This window comes from Homarus americanus, unplaced genomic scaffold (assembly GCF_018991925.1).
Source record: "Homarus americanus isolate GMGI-L3 unplaced genomic scaffold, GMGI_Hamer_2.0 scaffold36734, whole genome shotgun sequence".
NCBI lineage: Eukaryota > Metazoa > Arthropoda > Malacostraca > Decapoda > Nephropidae > Homarus > Homarus americanus.
In genome coordinates, this window is record NW_024733126.1 from 4579818 (window position 1) to 4587548 (window position 7731).

The following is a 7731-nucleotide window of genomic DNA, read 5'->3' on the forward strand; positions in this document are numbered from 1 at the left end:
TAGGGGGCCATGCATTGCTTGGAGTGGGATGAGTGTTGAGAGGGATGGTGGAGGATGAGTGTTGAGAGGGATGGTGGAGGATGAGTGTGGAGAGGGATGGTGGAGGATGAGTGTTGAGAGGGATGGTGGAGGATGAGTGTTGAGAGGGATGGTGGAGGATGAGTGTTGGAGAGGGATGGTGGAGGATGAGTAGCGAGAGGAGGTGGTGGAGGATGAGTGCGAGGGGAGGGATGGTGGAGGATGAGTGTTGGAGAGGGATGGTGGAGGATGAGGTTGAGAGGGATGGGAGGATGATTAAGGAGAGGATGGGGAGGATTAAGGAGAGGATGGTGGAGGATGAGGGGAGAGGGATGGTGGAGGATGAGTGCTGAGAGGATGGGAGGGAGGATGAGGCGGAGAGGGATGTAGGGAATGAAAGAGAGGGATGGTAGAGGATGAGGTGAGAGGATGGTAGAGGATGAGTGTTGAGAGGATGATGGAGAGAAAGGCTGAAGGGATGGTGGAGGATGAGAAGGAGAGGATGGTGAGGATGAGTGCTGGAGAGGATGGTGGAGGATGAGGTTGAGAGGATGGTGGAGGATGAGTGTTGAGAGGGATGGTGGAGGATGATGCTGGAGAGGGATGTGGAGGATGAAGGAGAGGGATGGTGGAGGATGATTAAGGAGAGGGATGGTGGAGGATGAGTGTTGGATGTTGAAGGGAGGTGATGAGGCTGAGAGGGATGTGGAGGATGAGGGTGGAGAGGGATGGTGGAGGATGAGGCTGAGAGGGATGGTGGAGATGAGGTTGAGAGGATAGTAGGGATGAGTGTTGGATGATGTGGTGAGGAGGAAGGAGAGGATAGTAGACGATGAGTAAGTGAGAGGATGGAAGGAGGCAAGGAGAGGGGATGGTGTAGGATGAGGTGAGAGGGATGGAGGAGCATGAATGTTGAGAGAGATGGTGGAGGATGAGGCTAAGAGGGGATTGGAGGATGATTGTTGAGAGGATGATGGAGGATGAGGTTGACAGGATGCTGGAGGATGAAGGTTGACAGATGGTGGTGGAGGATGAGTGTTGAGAGGGATGGTGGAGGATGAGGGAGAGGATGGTGGAGGATGAGGAGGGGTGGGAAGGAGGATGAGTGTGAGAGGGATGGTAGAGGATGAGGAGGGAGAGGGATGGCTTAAGATGATTGGTGAGGGGATGGTAGAGGATGACTGTTAGAGAGGGTGGTAGAGGATGAGTAAGGAGAGATGGTAGATGATGAGGTTGAGAGGGATGGTGAGGAGGTTGAGAGGAGGTTGAGGGATGAGTAGCAGAGAGGGATGGGAGGATGAGGTTGAGAGGGATGGTTGGAGCATCAAAGGAGAGGGATGGGTGAGGGATGAGTATGGAGAGGGGATGAGGAGCATGAAAGGAGAGGATGGTGGAGGATGAGTGTTGAGAGGGATGGTGCAGGATGAGGAAGGAGAGGATAGTTCAGATGAGCAAGGAGGGGATGGTGGAGGATGAGGCGAGGAGGGATGCAGGATGAGGGTTGAGAAGGATGGATAGAGGATGAGTATTGAGGAGGATGGTGGAGGATAAGGAGAGGGATGGGGGACATGACAAGGAGAGGGGATGGTGGAGGATGAGGTTAAGAGGAGAGGCGTGATGAGGGCTGAGAGGGATGGTGAGGATGAGTATTGGAAAGGGATGGTATAGGATGAGTGCTGAGAGGGATGGTAGAAGATGAGGCGAGAGGGATGGTGGAGGATGAGGTTGGAGAGGGATGTTGTAGGATGAGTTGAGAGGGATGATGGAGGATGAGGTTGAGAGGGATGGGGAGCAAGGAGGTGAGGGGAGGATGTGGAGGGATGAGGAAGAGGGATGGTGAGGGAAGAGGCTGGAGAGGGGAGGATGAGGTTGAGAGGGATGGTGGAGGATGATAAGACGGGATGGTGGAGGATGAGGGGTTAGAGGGATGGTGGAGGATGAATGTTGAGAGGGATGGTGGAGGATGAGGTTAGAGGAAGCAGGATGAGGGGTGAGGATGGAGAGGAAGAGGAGGAGGGATGGTGGAGGATGAGGTGAGGATGCTGGAGGATGAGCTGGAGAGGATGGTGGAGGATGATTGTTGAGAGGGATGCTGGAGGATGAGAATGGGACAGGATGCTGGAGGATGAAAGTGAGAGGGATGGTGGAGGATGATTGTGTAGAGGACAGAGGATGATTAAGGAGGGATAGTAGGGATGAGTGTTGAGAGGGATGGTGGATGAGGCAAGTGAGAGGGGATGGTTTGCAAGAGTGTTGAGAGGGATGATGGAGGATGAGTGTTGAGAGGATGGTGGAGAATGAGCAAGGAGAGGGATTGGTGGAGGATGAGGCAGAGGGAGGTGGAGGATGAGGGTTGAGAGGGATGGTGGAGGATGACTAAGGAGAGGATGGTAAAGGATGAGGTTGAGGATGGTGGGAGGATGAGGTTGAGACTGATGGTGGGAGGAAGAGAGAGATGGGAGAATGAAAGGGGAGAAGGATGTGAGGATGAGGAGAGGGGATGGGTAGGATGAGGTTGGGAGATGGGGAGGATGATGTTGAGGGGATGGTGAAAGTGAGGGGCTGGAGAGGGATGGTGGAGGATGACAGAGAGGGATGGTGGAGGATGAGTGTTGAGAGGATAATGGAGGATGAGGGGTAGAGAGGAGAAGGAGATGAGTGCTGAGAGAGATGGTGGAGGATGAGGTTGAGGAGGATGTTGCAGATGAGGTTGAGAGGATAGTTGGTGATGAGTGTTGAGGGATGGTGGAGGATGAGGTGGGAGAGGGGATAGAGGGATGAGTGTTGGAGAGGGATGGTGGAGGATGAGGCTGGAGAGGGATGGTGGAGGATGAAAAGGAGAGGGGATGGTGGAGGATGAGGGCTGAGAGGGATGGTGGAGGATGAGGGCAAGGAGAGGGAGAGTGGAGGATGAGTGTTGAGAGGGATGGTGGAGGATGAGTGTTGGGAGAGGATGGTGGAGGATGAGAAGGAGAGGGGAGGAAGTGGAGGAGAAATGGAGAGGGATGGTGGAGGATGAGTAAGGAGAGGGATGGTAGGGGATGAGGGAGAGGGAGATGGGAGATGAGTAAGAGAGGAGGTGGAGGAGTGGGGTGAGAGGGATGGTGGAGGAGAGGAGTAGGAGGGATGATGATGAGGAAGAGGATGTTGGAGATGAGAAGGAGGAAGGATGAGGAAGGAGAGGAAGGAGGAGGGATGATTGTTGAGAGGATGAGAGGGGGTGAGGAGGAAATGGTGATGAGGGCTGGAGGGGATGTAGAGGATGAGGTTGAGAGGGATGGAGGATGAATGCTGGAGAGGGATGGTGGAGGATGAGCTAAGGAGGGATGGTGAGGATGAGGCTGGAGAGGGAGGAGGAGGATGAGTGTTGAGAGGGATGGTAGAGGATGAGGAAGGAGAGGATGGTAGGGGATGAGTGTTGAGAGGGATGTAGAGGATGATGAAGGAGAGGATGGTAGAGGATGAAAGGAGAGGGATGTAGAGGATGAGTGGAGAGGGATGGTGGAGGAGAAAGGAGAGGGATGTTAGAGATGAGTAAGGAGAGGGATGATGGAGGATGAGTAGTGGGAGAGGAAGGTGAGTGAGGAAGGGAGGAGGGAGGGAGATGAGTGTTGAGAGGGATGGTGGAGGATGAGGGTTGAGAGGATGGGGAGGATTAAAAGGAGAGGGATGGTGGAGGATGAGGCAAGAGGGATGGTGGAGGAGAGGGTTGAGAGGGAGATGAGAGGATGAGTGTTGAGAGGGATGGTGGAGGATGAGTAGAGAGGGATGGTGGAGGGATGAATGTTGAGGGATGGTAGGATGAGGGTTGGAGAGATGGTGGAGATGAGTGTTGAGAGGGGATGGTGGAGGATGAGTGTTGAGAGGGATGGTGGAGGATGATTGTTGAGAGGGATGGTAGAGAATGATTGTTGAGAGGATGGTAGAGGATGAGTGTTGGAGGGATGGTGAAGGATGAGGGTTGAGAGAGGATGGTGGAGGATGATTGTTGAGAGGGATGGTAGAGGATGAGCAAGGAGAGGGATGAGTGGAGGATGAGTGTTGAGAGGAATGGTGGAGGATGGTGTTGAGAGGGATGGTGAAGGATGAGGGTTGGGGGATGGTGGAGGGTTGGGTGACTGAGAGGGATGGTAGAGATTGAGGGGTTGCGAGATGCACGGAGGGATTGAGTGTTGAGAGGGATGCTGGGGATGGAGTGTTTGAGAGGGATGGTGGAGGATGAGAGTGTTGAAAGGGATGTTGTTAGACGATGAGTGTTAGGAGGGATGTTAGGCGATGAGTGTTGAGAGATGGTAGAGGATGAGTGTTGAGAGGGATGGTGGAGGATGAGTGTTGAGAGGGATGTTGTAGGATGAGTGTTGAGAGGGATGATGGAGGATGAGTGTTGAGAGGGATGGTGGAGCATCAGTGTTGAGAGGGATGGTGGAGGATGAGTGTTGAGAGGGATGGAGGAGCATGAATGTTAAGAGGGATGGTGGAGGATGAGTGTTGAGAGGGATGGTGCAGGATGAGGGTTGAGAGGGATAGTTCAGGATGAGTGTTGAGAGGGATGGTGGAGGATGATGAGTGTTGGGGAGGATGGTGCAGGATGAGGGTTGAGAGTGATAGTTCAGGATGAGTGTTGAGAGGGATGGTGGAGCATGAGGCTTGAGAAGGACGATAGAGGATGAGTGTTGAGAGGGATGGTGGAGGATGAGTGTTGAGAGGGATGGAGGAGCATGAATGTTGAGAGCGATGGTGGAGGATGAGTGTTAAGAGGGATGGTGGCGGATGAGGGTTGAGAGGGATGGTGGAGGTTGAGTATTGAAAGGGATGGTATAGGATGAGTGTTGAGTGGGATGGTAGAGGATGAGTGTTGAGAGGGATGGTGGAGGATGAGTGTTGAGAGGGATGTTGTAGGATGAGTGTTGAGAAGGATGATGGAGGATGAGTGTTGAGAGGGATGGTGGAGCATGAGTGTTGAGAGGGATGGTGTAGGATGAGTGTTAAGAGGGATGGTGGAGGATGAGGGTTGAGAGGGATGGTGGAGGATTAGTGTTGAGAGGGATGGTGGAGGATGAGTGTTAAGACGGATGGTGGAGGGGATGAGGTTGATAGGGATGGTGGGAGGATGATTGTTGAGGAGGGATGAGGTGGAGGATGAGTGTTGAGGAGGAATGGTGCAGGATGGGGGTTGAGAGGGATGGTGGAGGGATGAGTGTTGTGAGGGATGGTGGGAGGTGGGTTGTTGAGAGGTGGTGGCTGATTGTTGGGGATGGTAGAGGGATGTGAGTGTTGGGGAGGGATGGTGAAGGATGTGAGGGTTAGGAGGACGGTGTGGGATGAGTGTTGGGGAGGGACGGTGTGGGATGAGTGTTGGGGAGGGACGGTGTAGGATGAGAAGTGAGAGGAATGGTGGAGGATGAAGGATGGAGAGAGAGGATGGAGAGGGAGAGGAGAGATGGTAGAGGATGAGATGAGATGATGGTAGATGAGGAGAGGGATGGTGGAGGGATGGAGTGTTGAGAAGGATGGTGGAGGACAGGCGTTGATAGGGATGGTGGAGGATGAGTGTTAGCAGGAGGGATGGTGGAGGATGAGTGTGTGGGGAGGGATGGTGGAGGATAGAGTGTTGGGGAGGGATGAGTGGGATGGTGTTGGGGAGGGATGGTGTAGGATGGTGTTGGGGAAGGATAATGGAGGATGAGGTGTTGGGAGGGATGATGGAGGATGAGTGTTGAGAGGAGGATGGTGGAGGATGAGATTGAGGAGAGATGGTGGAGGATGATTGTTGGGGAAGGATGGTGGAGGATGGTGTTGAGAGGAGAGGGATGGTGGGAGGATGATGATTGTCGAGGAGGGATGGTGGAGGATGAGTGTTGAGAGGGATGGTGGAGGATGAGTGTTGGGAGGGGATGTGGTGGGATGAGGTCCGAGGAGGGATGGGTGGAGGATGATTGTTGGGGAGGAATGGTGGAGGATGAGTGTTGAGAGGGATGTTGGAGGATGAGTGTTGAGAGGGATGATGGAGGATGAGTGTTGAGAGGGATGGTGGAGCATCAGTGTTGAGAGGGATGGTAGAGGGTGAGTGTTGAGAGGGATAGTAGAAGATGAGTGTTGAGATGATGATGGAGGATGAGCGTTGATAGGGATGGTGGAGGATGAGTGTTGAGAAAGATGGTGGAGGATAAGTGTTGAGAGGGATGGTGGAGGATGAGGTTGAGAGGGATGGTGGAGGATGATTGTTGAGAGAGATGGTAGAGGATGATTGTTGCGAGGGATGGTAGAGGATGAGTGTTGAGAGGGATGGTAGAGGATGAGTGTTGAGAGGGATGGTGGAGGATGAGTGTCGAGAGGGATTGTGGAGGATGATTGTTGAGAGGGATGGTAGAGGATGAGTGTTAGAGGGATAGCGGAGGATGAGTGTTGAAAGGGATGGTGGAGGATGAGTTTCGAGAGGGATGGTGGAAGATTTAGGAGGAGGGAGTGGGGAAGAGGGGGTGGTAAGGGGTAGTGTGAGAATCCTTTTTTTTTCTTTTCTTTTTTACGGGTATTAGCCCACCCGGGCACAGGTCACTGACCCACATCGGGCCGAGGGGGCGAAAATATAATAATAATAATAATAATAATAATAATAATAATAATCATAATCATAATCATAATCATAATTAATATTATTATTATTATTATTATTATTATAATAATAATAATAATCATAATGATAATGATAATCATAATCATAATCATAATAATAATAATAATAATAATAATAATAAATATAATGTCTATCATTATTATTATTGCAACAATTAATAAAATTAATAGCAAATTTATAAAAATACAAATGAAATAATAATAATAATAATAATAATAATAATAATTATAACCATAAATAAATTTAGAAACGAAAAAATGAATCAAGAGTGAGAAGCAATATATGTATGTTGTGTTGTCAAAGTAAGAGAAAGAATGAGAATCTGCAAATGTGTGTAGTTGTAAATGAGGCAGAAAGGTTGATCAGCAACCTGGAACTTGGTTACAATTTTCGTGATGCCATATGGCAGCAGGGTCTACCATTAGACAACACATTATGCTTCTAATATCTTCCCAGGCGGTAGTACCTCCCTGTTTGGTCGCTGCTTAACCTGGGAGATGGTAGGGTTATAATGATGGGAAGTTGTGATAGGATGGATTTCAATGCGTGTGTGTGTGTGTGTGTGTGTGTGTGTGTGTGTGTGTGTGTGTGTGTGTGTGTGTGTGTGTGTGTGTGTGTGTGTGTGTGTGTGTTTAAACATTCTCTCAAACCAGCTAAAATCTTTATCTGTTATTATTGGCTGTACTCATGCAGTCTCTAATCACTTCATAACGCTCTGCTGTTGGTGGAGCGCCGATCTTTTAATATTTTGGGGTAACCGCACAAAATTGTACTTAAGTCTCGGACTGCCCGGTAAATATATCTTTATTGACAGAAACGTTTCGTGAAAAAGGGGATAAACTAAATTGAAAGTAGTTGATCGGGATTGTCAAACCAGAATTTTCATTGAGAAAAATGAAACAATCTTTTCCTCTTGTTTTCCTTCTGCTGTCCACATATTCATTACATCAACTTCCCAATTGCTGCAGTGTGCCTCCCTCACCTTATAACGTGCTGAACAGTTAAAGCTGACGTTTCCTTATTAACCATTCCATCAGTACACTTTGGCTCGCGGCTGTGATGGTGTTGTGCACCCGTCC